This window comes from Rhinatrema bivittatum, chromosome 2 (genome assembly GCF_901001135.1).
Source record: "Rhinatrema bivittatum chromosome 2, aRhiBiv1.1, whole genome shotgun sequence".
Taxonomy (NCBI): domain Eukaryota; kingdom Metazoa; phylum Chordata; class Amphibia; order Gymnophiona; family Rhinatrematidae; genus Rhinatrema; species Rhinatrema bivittatum.
The window spans coordinates 176,088,460-176,105,175 of NC_042616.1; the positions used below are offsets into that span (position 1 = coordinate 176,088,460).

Genomic DNA, 16,716 nt, shown 5'->3' on the forward strand with positions numbered 1-16,716 from the left:
CTCGGACCAGCTTTGGGGTCCGTCCGTCCCCCCAGCAAGCAAGATTTTCAGGGTGTCCCCAATGAATATGCATGAGAAATATTTGCATACATGAGGTAATGTATGCAAATAAATCTCATGCATTGTCATTTGCATGCACTACCTCTTATGTATGTAAACATTTACCATGCATACTCATTAGGGATATCCTGAAAATTCGACTGGATGGGGGGGGGGGGGGTGAGGACCAGTTTGAGCACCTCTGCTCTACAGGGCTTGAGTAGAAATACATCTAAGAAAAACCAAAGAGTGATCGTTCTTTATAGTAAACCCATAAAGTTATTATTTTCTTACACCTCACCGTTCCTATACTGAGGTAGTTGGTCAGTATCCATTAGACACCTAGGCCGTTTCTAAACAATTTTCACTTGTTCTCCGTCTGAAAGCAGTCAAGCCACAGCTAGTATCTCCTGTAGCAGATCTAATATGTATTATCACACCAGAAGTCTCAAGTCATGCATGATAAAGGGAGAACAAGAAAATGTCAGACACAATACTCTCTGAGAGTAATTTTCACAGGGACATCCGCAGGTAAGAGAATCTTAGCCACAGGAACGAATCTCTCTCAGCACACAAATGTGCGCAGGCTTTTCTAACCTCGAGTGTAAATTAGCCGTCAAACGCCTGCATAAGTTACACCAATTTTTAAAGCTGACTTTCTTTCCTAACTCCACTTTGAAAATGATGCCCACCATATCTGCCCACGCAAATTATGCCTGCTAAAACGGTGGTACCCAAACTTGTCCTGGGGACCCCCCAGCCTGTCAGGCTTTCAGGATATCCACAATGAATATGCATGAGAGAAAATGTGCATGCACTGCTTCCATAACATGCAAATTTTCTCTCATGCATATTCATTGTGGATATCCTGAAAACCCGACTGGCTGGGGGGGGTCCCCAGGACAGGGTTGGGAACCACTGTACAAGTGTTCCCTGAAAAGTCGCATACACATGCACAGAAGTCCAAACCTCTCCCCACCTCCACCCCCAGGAGTGCCTACGCTCGGTCTGAGTAAGCAGCGTATGCACAGACAGGACATGCGTGCATAAGTTTAACTGTGTGTCGGGTGGGCTGTTTCAGAAAAGCCCATGTCTGCTGGTAAAACGCTGTTTTACTTGCGGAATTGTTTTTGAAAATTACCCTCATGAAGTATGTTTGAAAAAGCATTTTTGAATCCTTTGCAAACTTATTTTTGCTGTTCTGAAATGGGTTATGCATTTGTCTGCCTAACATATGTATTTCTCTTACCAGAGCTGCTGTGTTTTTTTTGGTGGGGGGAGGCAGGGAAGGCGCTATGTTCATATATATTTTTTTTTTATTGACTTCATATAAGTTTTTGTAGACTATTTTCATTCAGTAACATAATAACATTGACTCATCTGGGAGAGTGCTACTGCTATACTGTACACCCTTTCTTAACTAATCAGATGACAAAAAAGGTTGCAGTGTTAGAAGCTAGGATGCACAGTGATCTTTACGATTCCTGATTTTATAAATATTTCTAATTCTGTTCTTCAGCTTGTCAGGCATACATACTATGTTCCAACAAGTTTGCACTTCTAGGAATTACCTTACCAGTTATTAAGGACAAATTTGAAGGCCAAGGATAGTAAAGTATCTATCGGTTTCTTAGTACGGGTAGAAATATTTTCTGTAATTGCAGTTGGTTTCCAAATACAGTAGTAATTTGAAATGAAAAAAATCACATTAGATATGTAGAACATTTTAAATCTTTCTCCATGCTGCTATCCAAAATGTCCCTTATGCTATTGTGTTAGAAATATATATATAATATAATATATTTAAGAATGTCCCTATCACTGGGTGATAAAACCAATGTTTGTGATCTTCCTGAGCCTTACTTTTTTTGTTTTGTTTTGTAGCTGTCCAAACTGCTCTATGAACAACAACATATAACATATGAATGAGAGAGATGGCCATCCAAACCCATGAGAATTTGCTCTAAAAATAAAACCCCCATTGTGCAGGTTCATTTAGGCCTCTAAGTCCTCTTCCCACACTTTTTCAGATCCTCAGCAGCCCCCAGTAAGCCCCGGATTTTGAAACGCCTACGCGCACTGGGCTTATTCTACAAAGGCCCGGCCAGACGCCCTGGGACATACCCGGGATGCGCGTATGTCCCAGGGCTTCGAAAAAGGGGATGGGACGGCGGTTGGACGGTCCAGGGGGCAGGGTTAGAGGCTCCCGGCAGAGCGGCCATTTGCCGCTCTGCCGGGGGATTGTGTGTCAACAGGTAAGATAAAGGTCAGGGGGGTCTAGGTGAGAGCTGGGGGGCGGGAGGGGAAGGGAGATTACATTAGGGGGTTGGGAAGGCCATGGGCGTCGGTGTGCACAATTGTGCACCCCTTTGCATGCGCCGACCCCTGATTTTATGACATGCATGCACCTGCGCACGCATGTTATAAAATCGCATGTCCATGTGTGCACGCCGGGTAGGTATTAAAATCTACCCCTTAGTGCATTCTGTAATCACTTCAGAGAATACCAGCACCTTAACACAAGCTTTAAAAATCACTGGTATGTCTTGCAGTGAATAAATATACATTTTCCTGTATCTCGTGCCTCAGCTGAAGCCATTTAAATCTTTGATAACCTGTAAAGTTAAATTTCATTATATCCTTTGGAAGGCCAAACGTTTTTTTTTTTTCCTTTTAGTACCCAGTACAGCATTTTATGTATTCTTGTCTTTGCCATCCATGCAAAATGTTAAATATTGGGTTGTACCGTGAGAGCATGTTCGTGATTCCTTTCCATGTAACTTTCAGTGAATTATCCAATTTATAAAAAATGTTCTACATAATGAAATTATTACTAGATTCTCCTTAATTTTTATTGATGCCATCTCTGGAATTATGGCACAGGGTAAAAGGAAAGACTTTGCCAAGAGCTCTTTAATTACGTGATGGGGTGTGGATACGAAGACAGGCATTCAGCGTTATTGCCATACACTGCTTCAAGTATTAATGACAAACATTTATATTGGATTCGCGACTGGACTGGTAACCAATGTAATCCCATCAAAACGGGGGAGACATGGTCATATTTCTTCGTGTTAGTCAGAAGCTGTGCCGCTGCGCTTTGCAGGTAAAGGACGGACAGTTGGAATTGGTAAGCCTAAAAATAATGCATTGCAGTAGTCAAGTTTAGGTAAAATAAGTGCCTGGAGGACAGTGCGAAAATCGTTAGCGTGTAGAAGTTCTGCACAGTGAGCTTGAGAGGCAGTCCTTTTGCTAGCACAGGGTGCAGAGGTGTTAAGAGTTTACCTTTTGTTGTTTTACAGGCCCAGTCAGTAAAGGCAGGCGGACCCAGGCTGTTGGCCCTGACCAGGGTGGGGATGGAGTTCCTTCCAGTCTACTCAGTAGCTGGTTGGGATATCCGCCTGGGTTGCTTTTGAGGGTTTTGAGATTTTTATTGGGAGCTGCACTGGACAACTGGGCATGTCTTGCATGCAGAGATTGGGGAACCTTGAAATGTGAACCACCCAGGGATAGGGAAGATACACCCCTGAAGTGGGGGTGAGGAGAGGACTCTTCTGTTAGTTTCTGTTCCTTTTTTGGGGAAAGTACACTTTTGTTAGAAGATCCAAAAGGAAGAGTTTTGGCTGCCACTTCCTGCTAGAAGCAAGAGAACTGCTTGTTTCAGCGAGGGTCCCTTACAGAGAGAGAGAGTACTAAAAAGACTGTGTAAGATCAAGAAGATCCTGAAGATATGCTAACCATGAGTATAGGAAAATAACATCATTGGGGATACCCATCCTAGAGTTCCCGCCCTGGGAAGAGAGAGAGTAGATTTACTCTCTGTTCCATAGACTTTGCTATTTTTATCAGCTTGGAAGGGGTTTTGACCATCCTAAAGACCCTGCCCATCTGGGAGTGCCACTTCATTTTAAAGCAAGAGTGCATGTTTTTCCTGTCCTGACATATGAGTCCTGCGCAGATAGAAAGAAGAAATTGTAAAGGGACTGAAGAGAGAGTTCTGTGGTACTGCAGTTTGTTTTGTGACATTCACCATCAGTGCTTAACAGTAAAGACTTTTATTTTGGACACTAACCAAGAGGCTGCAGAGTATTTATTTCTGCACTTAGTGCACCCACATCAGAGACCAACATCCTCCCTAGGGAAAACATAAGGGAATGTGTAAGGCAACGACCCCTGTGTCACATCGGGACCTGAGAGGACTCCTTTCTTCCCCCAGTCCAACAAACCTACACCTTGGGAAGTAAAAGAGGTACAAGAGCTGGTCAGGGTCCCTGCCCCAAAGAGTATAAATAAGTTTATGGTCTCACCTGTGCTCGACAACACACCAGGGCGGGGTTACAAGTGTATTCCTGCAAACATAACATAGGACCTTAGTGTCCATGTCAAGACCTTGATACAAATCATGCTGATTAGCATGTATACTAAACTTTATTGCATAGACCCTTACACGAAGAAATTCACCACTTGCCTTGTTACATTGAATTACCTCCAGAATGCTAGAATTAAAGATGCAAGTTGGACTGGGAAGACTTCTATCCCCTCAGCTTAGTTAGATGGATTTCAGCAGGATCTGTAGATCTTTGCCTGAACGATTGAAGGCACAATCATTTTGGATATCAAGAAATAGTCTATCCTACTATGTTTGACAAGGAAAGGAGAAATGCATATAATCTCTGTATGTAGGATGCAAGTGTCTCGGTGGGTCCAAAAACACATTCTCCCTCATCAGTGATTTAGTTACATTTAGAGATTTAGTATGCTTAACCTTTACATTCAGACGCCTGTCTAACATCGAATATAGTGGTTAATTGAAATCCCATCCTATAATAGGTACAGCATAGCTCCTCTAAAGGAACTATGATTTGTTAACTTTTTCAGAGCTGAGGAAAAGTGTCAGCTCCCGAAAACTAGTCAAAAAATGTATTGTTAATCCAATATAAAGGGATCACCTTGTTATTTTTTTATTTGATAACCTTTATTTCCATGTAAACTTTGAGAAAATGTCAAGGAATCTACTGTTGGGGTGTATATACTTTACAGAAAGTTGGGGGGGGTTGCGTCCAGAGATTTGTCACCTATAAACCACCTCCCTTTAGCATCTGATGTTTAAGAAATCGGTTTAAGATTCAAGGACTTCTTAAACAAGATATCAACTCCATTTGCCTTTCCCATTGCTGACAAATAAATATTTGATTCACCCTCTCTTCAGCTTTAGTCAGGGTTTTCCTTATTAACGTTAATTTAAAATCTTTTAAGTTGAACGATTCATTCCATGTATAAATGCTACTTTTAATTTAGACACAAACATCTTTCCCACATAAACTTTTAGTTCTTGATTTTTATGTACCCATATTTTTTTTTTATCCTGCTGCTTTGTACTTTCAGCTCAGTCAGAACCAGAAGACTGGGAACCTTCAGGTGCAACTACCCAGGGATCTTTTCCACTATTGTACATTCTTTCTACCTCCACCTCCTGCCTCCCTTCCCATGTACCCAGTCTGGTCATTGTAGTGATGGTTCTGGACAGGGGGCCATTAATAAGCAGGGCGCCTTTCAGAATCTTGCGGTCATGGGCCCTAAATCTGGCCACAAGGTGTGACCCCTACAGCAATGACCATGATTCCCTCTCCCTTGGCAGCTGTGAACCTTGCCTCTACAGCATCTGCAAACCGCCAGCTGACCCACAGAGTGGAAGACCCAGTTCGGGGATCCAATTAAGAGATCTTCCAAATGGAAGTGCACTACCACTGATTGTACTGGACCAACCTTCGTGCATCCATGAAATTCAAATCTATACAACATGGTTTTAGTATCCGCAATAAACATATACCAGACTTTGTGCAGTTTCTGCAATTGAATCTTCCCAGAACAAACTATAAACTATAAATAACCCTAGAACAAACATTTGGCTCCATTAGCATTCAGAACACCTGTAAGAGGAATCTGTTCTCCAACCTTTTTATTCTTCTCACACCCTACCTTTCCCACACATGAATTTAGTTCCTTGTAATAATCTAAAAACAGTAATCTAACACTACATAGAAGTAATTCTTAGAAATATAATCCCTTCCTATTTCCCTTCATTTCATTCACTTTCCAATCTCCCTTAGTGCAGACATATATCTTCATTTTTCATTCTCTTTCCTGTAAACATCCATCCTTTCATTTAATCCCGATCGCATATTTCAACTAGCATAACAAATGCATAAACTATTCATATACCTACATCCCTGGATTGATTTAGCACCATTTTATTTTAAAGCAAACTATTACAAAACTATTACAAAACTATTACAAACTTCCTACTGAAGCTGTGCCAGCCCCTCAGATACCAGCTTTTCAACACGTTTCTGTATCTAGCTTATTACATTACATTAACCTCTATTAACATTAAGGATATTCCATTATGGACCTCAAAGAATCTCCTAGATTACATTTGCAGACTCCCTAATGCTTTTCCTCAGTGTTATCTTTTAAGACCCAGCCATACATTTTCGCAACCCCCTTCTCTTTGTTATATTTATGCAATTTTACTTCATAATATCTCTTGATATTAAATAGCAGTGATATAGGTACACAGAAAAATAAGAGAAAATAGGGGGAAAAAAATCCCAATTTCCTTACTAATCCTTACATTGCTGTATGAAGTCAGCCGTAAAGAAGGGAAATCCAAATCAGCATATAAAAATAAAAAACCTAATAATATATAAGGGATTGTACTCTAAACCGCTCTGATCAAAGTGCAGTATATCAAATGAATAGTAATAATAATGAACTAAATTATGAGAACAAAAAACAGAAAGCAGTAGTAATAACTGTACGGTCTTATGGTAGCGAAACAGTTGGGATTGATAACAAGCAGGAAGAATCTGACTATGAACCCTTGTCACAGAAAAAAAAAGAAGGCCAGCTGTAATAACTCCCTGAAAATAACTATTTTATTTATTTAAAAGGATTTATTAACCGTGCCCTCTGAAATAAATAAAACATATTCTGGTACATCAGAACACCCTAACCAGGGAATTTCTGCAAATTAACTTCCCAGCTTGCAGGTCTCTGGGTCACAATCACAAAAGAAAAGAAAATTAGTGCTTCCTTTCCCAATATCAGAGAAAATTCTAACTCAAATTTAAAAATAAAATATCCTTTTACCTAACAAAAAAATAAAGTTTAAGAATACATTCCTTGTCAGGATCTAATACAAAATAAATAATCAACAAAGTAACCGTAGGGGGTTTCATCCTCAGACTTCTGAAAAATGCCAGTATCCAAACTAGCAAACAATAGTTGGGGATTACCATCTCCTCTTTCCTGCACAATTTTCTTCTTCTGAGGGGGGGGGGGGGGGGGAGGTGGTAATAAAACATTGCAGCAGGAGGAAGAAGCTGGATAGGTATTTTCAAGATTTTTGAACAGTATCTACAAAATGTGTCAGCAACAAATGTGAGAGAGAACTACAGCAAATTTAATAAAACTGAATCTCCTGCTGAACAGCCTTCTCACATTTCTCAGTCTTGGAGCGTAGTCTTTAACCAGGGTTGAGTCACATTCCTTGGCCAAGTCTGTTCTAGAGCCGTAAATTCAGTCTCAAGGAATTTAGTCTAGGTTTTAAATTCTTGGATTTGCTCTGCTAGATGAAAATTCAGCCAGCGAGAGACCTCTCCAAGCAGTTCAGATAGTCTCCAGGCTAATAACAACACGGAGTCTTATCAACACAGGTTTAAGTTTCTTGGAACCTCTGTCTCTTACCTATACCAAGATCCCCTGGATTTCTAAAGCAAGATCTGTTCCAGACTCCTCCATCACCAGCATTTTCCCATGCTCTGTTGTTCAGGTGAGTGTTAAAGAAGTTCCCAAAATGATAGGTCCTAGCCCACTACTTACTGTCTCTCCAGTAATCCAACTGGAGCAGCAGCAGTCTCTGATAACTGCTCTGTAATCCCGTGCTGCCCTGCTGCATCATCAAATTTGACCAAACTCTCCATAGTTTGCATAAGAGTTCTCAACGCAGCTGTCGTTGGGAGGCTGACCAAAGGTTGTTTCATGGTCCAGATTGAACAACAGTGTACCCTACCCTCTTGTGTCTGACAGACCCAGGATGCTGTCTCAGGAGTCAAACTTGCAGCTGCTGCTGCAGAAGAAACAAAGCGATCCACTGGGCTTCTTACAGCAGGAACCACTGTCTCAGACAGAAAAATGCAAGTCTTTCATAGGACAAGATTTTATAAAGTGAAAATTAAGGAAAAAGAGCAGTCACTCTGGATCTTGGGCAGTAATGACCTGCTGCTGATCCACTATCTTGGACCTTCCTTTACAGCACTAACACAGAATATACCCATATATAATATGCCTACAAAATCACGCCTGTCCTCGACCAAGGACCGAGCTTTTTCAATTGCAGAACCAGCGATATGGAACAACATTCCTTCCAGCCTCCGATTAGAACCTTGCCTAATAACGTTCAGAAAAAAACTCAAGACGTGGCTATTTCACCAAGCATTCGATGACCCGCTAGACAATCACTAGTCATATTTTATCTCACCTGGACGTAGAGGATAGAGGTCCACTATCCTTTTGAATGAAGGACAATCACAGGTTAAAGCATTTTAAGCTCTAACCCAAATTCCTTTTGTATTATGTTATAATTCCTCCTGCCTTTCTTTCTTCCAGCTTTTAAGCTTCCCAAGTTTTTACTCCTTGTTAAATGTAACTTTGCCTTATTCACTTCTCTTGTTAATTACTTTTATTTTATTGCTTCAGTTATACCCTTGTTCTATGTAAACCGATCCGATATGGTTATTACTATGAAGGTCGGTATAAAAAAGTGTTAAATAAATAAAATAAATACATTTTTAAACCCTTGCTTCTTATTTTCACGTGAAGCTATGGTTTATTAATAAAGTTCAATGAGTAATATTTAAAGTCAAAAGATATATTGACTAATAGTTGCACAAAATGTAGCTACTCCGTATGTTCCCTGCACAGCTCAGATTATCTCTAGAAGCCTTTACACCTTGCAGATAAATCAGTCAGATCATCTTTTAGGGGTTGATATTCACCCACTGAGTGGCTAGTTAGTTAGCTGGATACACATCCTGCTCACTTAACTGGGATATTCAGCTGCACCGCTAAATATATACCAAATTATCTTAAAGTTAGCCGGATAAGTATATGCAGCTAACATAGAAACATAGAAATGACAGCAGAAAAGGACCAAACAGTCCTTCCAGTCTACCCAGCAATCTTATGATAGTATCTGTAGCGCCGTACAGGTCACCCCCATATTTATCAGTTTCCCAGACTATAAAAGTCAAAGCTCTTTTTGGTCGCTGTCTGAATCGAATTCCTCTTTTCCCCCTGCCATTGAACTTTAACCTATTGCCCGCCCTGGAATGTCCCCGATTTAATCGGCTATATTCTAGCTCAATAATGAGTTATCCAGCTAGAACATAGCTGGGTAAGAGTTTTAAAATCACAAGTTGGCCATTTAGATGGATAACTTTTCAGTTATCCATCTAAATGGCCTTTGAATATTTACCCCTTAGTTTTTACAGATAAATCACATGTACAGTAGTTCTTCTCAATCCCCAACATAGATTTGTTGTATTTCTGTAAAATTCTCAGACTGCTGCCTTTCCATGTGTGTAAAACATTTATCATCCAGAACCATTAAGTGTATCACTTTTAGAGCAATACACGTTCTCACACTCTGTAATGCAATAACATACTCCATTTATTCATGTAACAGTTTTATCTTCATTTTTGTATCTATTAAGGTCAGAGATTGTTGGCAAAGTTCATTGTTTCACATTTCTACAATGTGTTCTCTGTATGCCCGTTATTGTTTCAAAGGAAATCTCTGGAAGCTTTTTCACATGGTGCAAAGGTACTATAGAGCTCCATTTTGCTTATACAGAAAATTAAATTTCAAAGTAACAAATCTGCCTGCAGATCTGAAACTCCTAAACTGTACAACTATACAAGTTTCATAGGACCTACCTCACAGTAACTCTTTCTAAGTCTCTAAGGTACTTATTATAATTATGATAACAATGCAAATCAAAAATCATTTGTCATCTCCTGCAAATATAAATCACCAAGTCTGTTTTGTTTTCTGAAAGAGAATAAAATAACCTCATAGTTTATCAGGCTCCTCAAATGTTTTGGTTTTACTGTTCATAGTGACTGTCATCCTTGCTGGATAGAACAATCTGAGTCAACTCAAAGTCCAAATAAATGGAAGTATTCCATAGATAAACCAGATCTCGTCCCTTTGCAATTACTAAGGTTTCTTGGATTTAAATGTAACACATTGAACATTATTAATAATCATGATGCTGGAGTAGGGAGGCATGCAGGATGGAAGTGGCTGCCTGGAGAACCTGATGGGCACCAGTTGCATTTTTGACCTGAAATCCCCCCCCCCCAAAAAAAAAAGTGGCTTTTGGAACTGCGGGAAGCAGAAGTGAGAACAGTATCTGTGCAGTTTCCTTGATCTGGTAAGAAGTGAATCTCTGATTCACCATGTATGAGAGAAGGATTGTTACTGTGTATTTTGGCACCTCTGGCATTGTTTTACATTTTCAGAACTGCAGATACCACTGCAAGTGCAGCAAGAAGCTCTGCTCCACTGCCTGAACTTCATTTCCAGGGGCAGATGGCTTACTGGGGCTTTGTTGGGACCAGTCTGGCTAGTCACATAGGTTGGTGTTGGTCAGAGCAGCCGAATGCCTGTGAAGTCACTATGACCAACACCAGCCCTGCGGTAGTTGTTTTTGTAGAGTGGGAGCTTCTTCCTGAGATTATCCACTTACTTCTGCCTTATAGTTTTGACTGCTGCAGCAGCAGCAGCATGGGGCCTGCTCCCACCTCTCCAACCTGCACTGCGTCAGCATGGCACCAGTACCTACAGCAGTGGGAAATGTTCTCCCTGCGACCGCTCACATCTCTGCCTCTGTTTCTTCCTCTGCCAGTGGGAGGCAGCCAACAGATCTCTCGCACCGGTGCCTCGCTGCAAGCTGAAGGCCTCCCATTGCTTTCTGCCACTGGCCACCATATGTTTGGGCCACTGCAAAAAAAAAAAATAGCCCCCCTCCCAGCCAGTATTGGGGCCTTTCAGCTTTCCTCTTCCCACACCAAAGGTCACCTCCTGGATTATGAACAGGCTGCCTTGCCTTGATCCCCCTCCCCCCCCCCAAACTACCAATGTAATTAGCAATTTTTTATTTTATTTTTTTTACTTCTTTGCATATCAAGGGAGAGAGGAGTGAGAGAGAGTGTGCCTGTGTGTGAGTAGCATGCTTCTGTGCAAGCATAAGAATAAATATGTATATGAGAGAGTACAAAGTTTGGGCATCTCCCCACCCTTGAGGATTCCATCATAATCTCAGGGTGATTGGAATCAAAAGTTCCCAAATATGGAGAGCGAGGGATTATTTTATCCTTTTTAGTTTTAATTATTTGAGTGATGTTTGATGTCTGCTATTTTAAAATATTTTATTGGTGTTTGGTAGATTTTTTGAAATGTATGTATGAGTTTGTAATTAATGTTGTTTTGAAATATTTATTCTTTTTATTAGTATGGGTTTACTATTAATGATTTTATTTCTTGATTTTATTGTATATTTTATAAGGAATGGTGGTGATTCTGTTTCTCCATGTTTACACTGTATATAGGGACTAGTTGTTGTGGTTTCCAGTTCAGTATTTGTCTGTACATTTCTGTTTTTAATTTATAGGCTCTTTATTCTGCATATAAAACTCTTCAAAAAAAAGCTTAAAAACTTGGCTCTTCAAAAAAGCATTCCACAGTAAGGTCACTGAAGAAACAACAAATACATTCAGCTGAAAGTCACCTATAAAAGCAGAGTTTGTTTTTATTATTTTGCTCATAATTAAATATTAATTTAAAAACAGTATGCACCTATACGATTAGCACAGCAATCGTAAATAGCTTCTCCAACCCACTTTTATTTATTTATTTATTTATTTATAATTTTTATATACCGACCTTCTTGCATAAAATGCAAATCAGGCCGGTTTACAGTGAAAGCTGAACAAGCAGGAAATACAATTCCTTAGTCTAATACATTGAACATCTAGAACTGAAAAAGATATAAAAGCAAAATTTTTAGACAACTTAATAAAGGTTAATTAAATAACAAACATAACTAAACTTATTTTACAAGAAGCACGACGGTTAGCACGAAGGGGAGCACAAAGGGGAAATCCCCTTTGTCGCGCCCCTTCGTCACGCGACGCCCGGCATAACGGCGTCGTTTACCGGCTCTGCCGTTAGCGTGATGATGTCATTTTTTCAATTAGAGTATATTATTGAACAATGTAACCGTAAAATATTGGCACCGCTTGGATAACTTAGAAAACTATTAAACCTATTTCATGCCTAAATGTAAACCGTTGTGATGGTGCACTACTAAACAACGGTATAGAAACGTTTTTAAATAAATAAATACATTTGCTGAGGGTCTGTTTGTGTTCTGCATGCGTGACTGAGGTGAGATATTCTGCTAGCTTGTATGTTCTGCCTAGGGATCTCTAGCAGCCTGGCTTGTTCTGTTTTCCTAATATGAGGGGTATTAGTAGTAGGGATGTGCATTCGTTTGCGATGAAATAGGAAATAGAGATGATATTTCCTATTTCATCGTGTTTCGGGAGGGCACCGAAACGATAAGAAAACCCATGAAATTTTGTGTGGTTTTCTTATCGTATTTCGGGGGGGGGGAGAAAGGGCACATTAAAAACAAACATTGCACCTACCTTGTGACAGGGGCCAGCCAATGGCACCGATAGCCCCTGTCACACGCTAAGGGCAAAGGGCCATCGGCGCCATTTTGATTACTGGCAGCCAACGGCCCGAGAGCAGGAGATTGCTCCCGGGACCCCCGCTGGACCACCAGGGACTTCGGTAAATCTTGGGGAGTCAGTCAGGCAAGTCTTGGGGGGTCGGGAGTGTGGGGGGTTGCAGTTAATTAAATTTGAAGGGTTGGGGTGGGTTTGGGTTTTTGTTTTGTTTTGTTTTTTTACAACCCCCCCATCTGCCCCCCCCCCCCGCCCCGGCTTTCGGGCTTCATTTCGGGGGGGGGGGGGGGATAGACAAAATAGAATTGGCCTGAACCACAGGAAAACGAAACTTCCTGTGGCGGGCCGATAATGAAGGCCGAACCAAAAGGTTCGGCTGAATCCCATCTCTAATTAGTAGATACGGATTTAGGAGTTTGTCTCCCCTAGACACTGTTGCTGCTATTGTGCCCCCCCCACCCCACCCAACCAACATCAGACAAGAATGAGCAGGAAGAGTAAGGCCCAGACCCAGGCTCAGGCATAGATTCTGTGGCAAAAACTGGAAAAATCTGAAGCACATTGGCAAACGTTTCCATCTTTCATACTATAACAATGAAGTAATTTTCCAACCTTGCCTGCCTGTATAATTTGTTTTAATTGGGGGAGTAAAGGGAATCTTAAAAATCAGTACATGGATGTGATCTCTGAGATGGGCAAAAGAGAAAGAGAGGGTGAGAGGACTAGGGATGGGGAAAGGAAAGGTGGAGGACTAGGAATGGGGTGAGGAGAAGTTGAAAGGACTGGGGATAGGAGGGAGGAGTATGAGAAGGAAAGACTGAGGATGGGGGAGGAGAGGTAGAAAGGGATGGGGAGGATGGGAAATGGGGAAGGGAGAGGAAAGTGGAATCTGAGATGGGAGAGGGAGGGAGGTTCTGGGATTGAGAGAGAGGGAAATTGAGTAGGAAAAGTTGAGGGCTTGGTTCCAGGATCTGGAGAGGAAGGAAGGGAGGTTCCAGGATCTGAGGGATAGAATCTGAGATCAAGGGAGGGAGACCCTGAATCACAGTGGGTGGGGAAGGGGAAGGAGAGGAGGGGGTATCCTTACTGTGCTCTGATCCTGCTTCCCCTTACAGCTCCTCTCTATCCTCTCAATCTGGCAAAGACACACACCAGCATCAATCCCTTCTCTCTCTCACACACACACAGACTGCCCCCTCCCCCCCCCCATGTGATCCACTCTCATCCCTAAGCCTCTCTTCTCACCCCCAGTGATCCCCATTCAGCCCCTCCTAATCTTACCAAAATGATCCTCCTTTGCTCGCTGTGCTCCAGGCTTACTCTCCTCCCATTTTGTCCCCTGCATGCTGCCTGGGAAGGGAGGGACTGGATCAGGAATCAGAGGACTATTCTCTGCTGAGTGAGATTCAGCACAGCTGGAAGGCAGTAAATCTTCAGCCAGCCTGCTGCCCTCCCCGCCCCCTCACCCCTGAGATGCCTGCCACCCTAGGCACAGGCCGAGTGTCACTATTGACAAATCCAGGCCTGGGTGTTAGGGCCTAGTTTAATATTTGCAGTTCTGCCTTTTCAAAGATAGGATTGTCACTGTTTAAGTACTGGCAATTAGTGTTGTTTTGGTATGAGAGGTTTACTATATTGTAATTGTAATTCATTTTATTCATTGGTTTCTGAATGCCTAGTCCACATCAAACACACATATAATATGTCTGCCATGTGGTTTCCAGGGTCTTTGTTTTTTTGGTTGGCACCACAGCAGTGTATATAATATACATGTTGTGATATTTTTACCTCAGAAGAGTGTACTATGTCCTTTTCCATGTAAAATCTGTTATAAATGCAGGGAGGATAACTTTCAAACAAATGTGCATGGCATTATATACAATGCTTAAGAGGCCACAAGCAGATCTACACAAGTAATTTATAATGCATATATATGATATACATGTGTTTTATAAAATATATAAACAACATATATATATACATATATATAGACACAGCAAAGAAAATTCCCACAAGGGAAAACAACTAATGTACAGAATGAATATGCAGTATACAAAATTAAAAATTATTCTTTGACACCTATTATGCTGTTACATAAAATAAATGAGCTTCTGTATGAACACAGTAACATGTATACATCCGGTTATGTTCAATTACAAAAACATTCCTTAACTAAAAAAAAAAAACTAGAACATTTGCTCAGTTCTATGTAGGATACAAAAGTTTAATACAAAGAAACAATTACTCATAACAATCAGTCAGTTAAATGTAAAAAAAACAAGTGTCACAGACCTGATACAAATGAAACTATTAGACACTAATCTCCCTTCTATTATGATCAGATTTCCAAGGTGTAAACGTGCAGTCCCCACCAAGGCCCTGTTCCACTGAAAACAGGCTTCCTCAGGAGTCACATTGATCACACTGTGCGAATTTGGATGATATAAAGTCAAGAGAACACGAGGTGCTGTGTGGGCACCTCGTTTGGTTCCCGTGGCGGAAGTAGCAGGAGGAAGGTCTCGCTTGATACATCGTTTTAAGTCTGCAGCCTGTTTTCTATAAGGGAGATCCAATCCAAACTTTTGCCAGTATAAGGACTGGTGAGGGCAGTCCACTCATTAGCAGGCCCGACTTTGTTTTGGGCAGCTTGACAAGTCTGAGCAAAGTACAATAAGCTTTTGTCGTTCTACAGCCCAGTGGTTTCAACGTGCCGTTTTGGAATCCTCTTGGGTCGCCTTTCCTGATCCCCTAATATTTGATCATAAGGATAGTGTGTACTTTATGTGAGGGTATCCAGCTTTCAGAGAGAAAGTCAACTCAGCACCTTGTGTTCTCTTGCTGTATTGAGTGAGCACTTCATATACATATTCACATTGCCTGGATTCTTGTATTTGATATATATATATAGAGAGAGAGAGATAAAGATACAGATATATAAGATCTAACCAAACTTGTTGGGGGAGGGGGCCCGTCCAGTTGCATGGAGGGAAGCGAGATTGCAGCTTAGTTTGCCCAGTCTGGTCTAGAGTGTACTCTACTACTTATTTAGGAAAAATGTGAAATTTATGTTGCAGATTATTTTGACTCTGTTCTGTCAAGCTCCAGGTCACATAATGTATCTCCCAAGGCTCAGTTTGACTTGCTTTTTGGAGCTGTTGAAGCATGGGCCACTGGGAAAGAGCACGAGGGAGTCAGATGCCCCATGGGCCAGTTTCTTTCATATTCAGTATGAAACTGGTTTACATTCATTGCAATACAGTGAAACTAAGTGTAATTAATTAGCATGTACCTTTATGTACCTAACTGGCATCTGGGAACCAGAGTAGCCTATCTCTGTTAATGCGCTCTCTCCCAATTTGGGGGGTTTCTAGTCATTCTAAGGATGTGTGAGGCAACATCTCACATAACAATAAGTAACAATAGAAACTAAAAACAGACCTGTACTTGTGCAATGCGGTGGTATTGATTGTCAAATGAGGAGGGCTGAATTATCGTCAGGAAGTCACATTCTTGACAACTTAGTCAATGCTGAAGATGCTTCCAGACTAAAGTCAAGTTTACTGAAACAAACAGTACTTACTTTTATTGAGTGTAGCGGGTGAGGGGGTCCTTGAGAGCATTACACGATGCAATTGGTCTTTTGATCCATCCCATTAATTAATAAATCAATTTGAAACTAGCATGGAGCTACGAAGAGACAATCAGGGGTTTCGCTATAGAGAGAGATTTTTTTAAATGACCCACTTCTACAAATATTACTTTGTTGCCCTATTTCACTATACACTTAAAAATGTAAGCAAATAATCCGCAGCATGTGATGTGTGTAGACATCACATGCTGTCTCAATTCAAGAAACCT

General features: G+C 41.0%; 1 protein-coding gene across 10 annotated transcripts in view; it reads left to right on the plus strand.

Moving 5' to 3' along the window:
• The window catches only part of PPP1R9A (protein phosphatase 1 regulatory subunit 9A), a 541,608-nt gene that overhangs the window by 460,968 nt on the left and 63,924 nt on the right, over positions 1-16,716 (plus strand). The gene's annotated exons all lie outside the window — the stretch shown is intronic.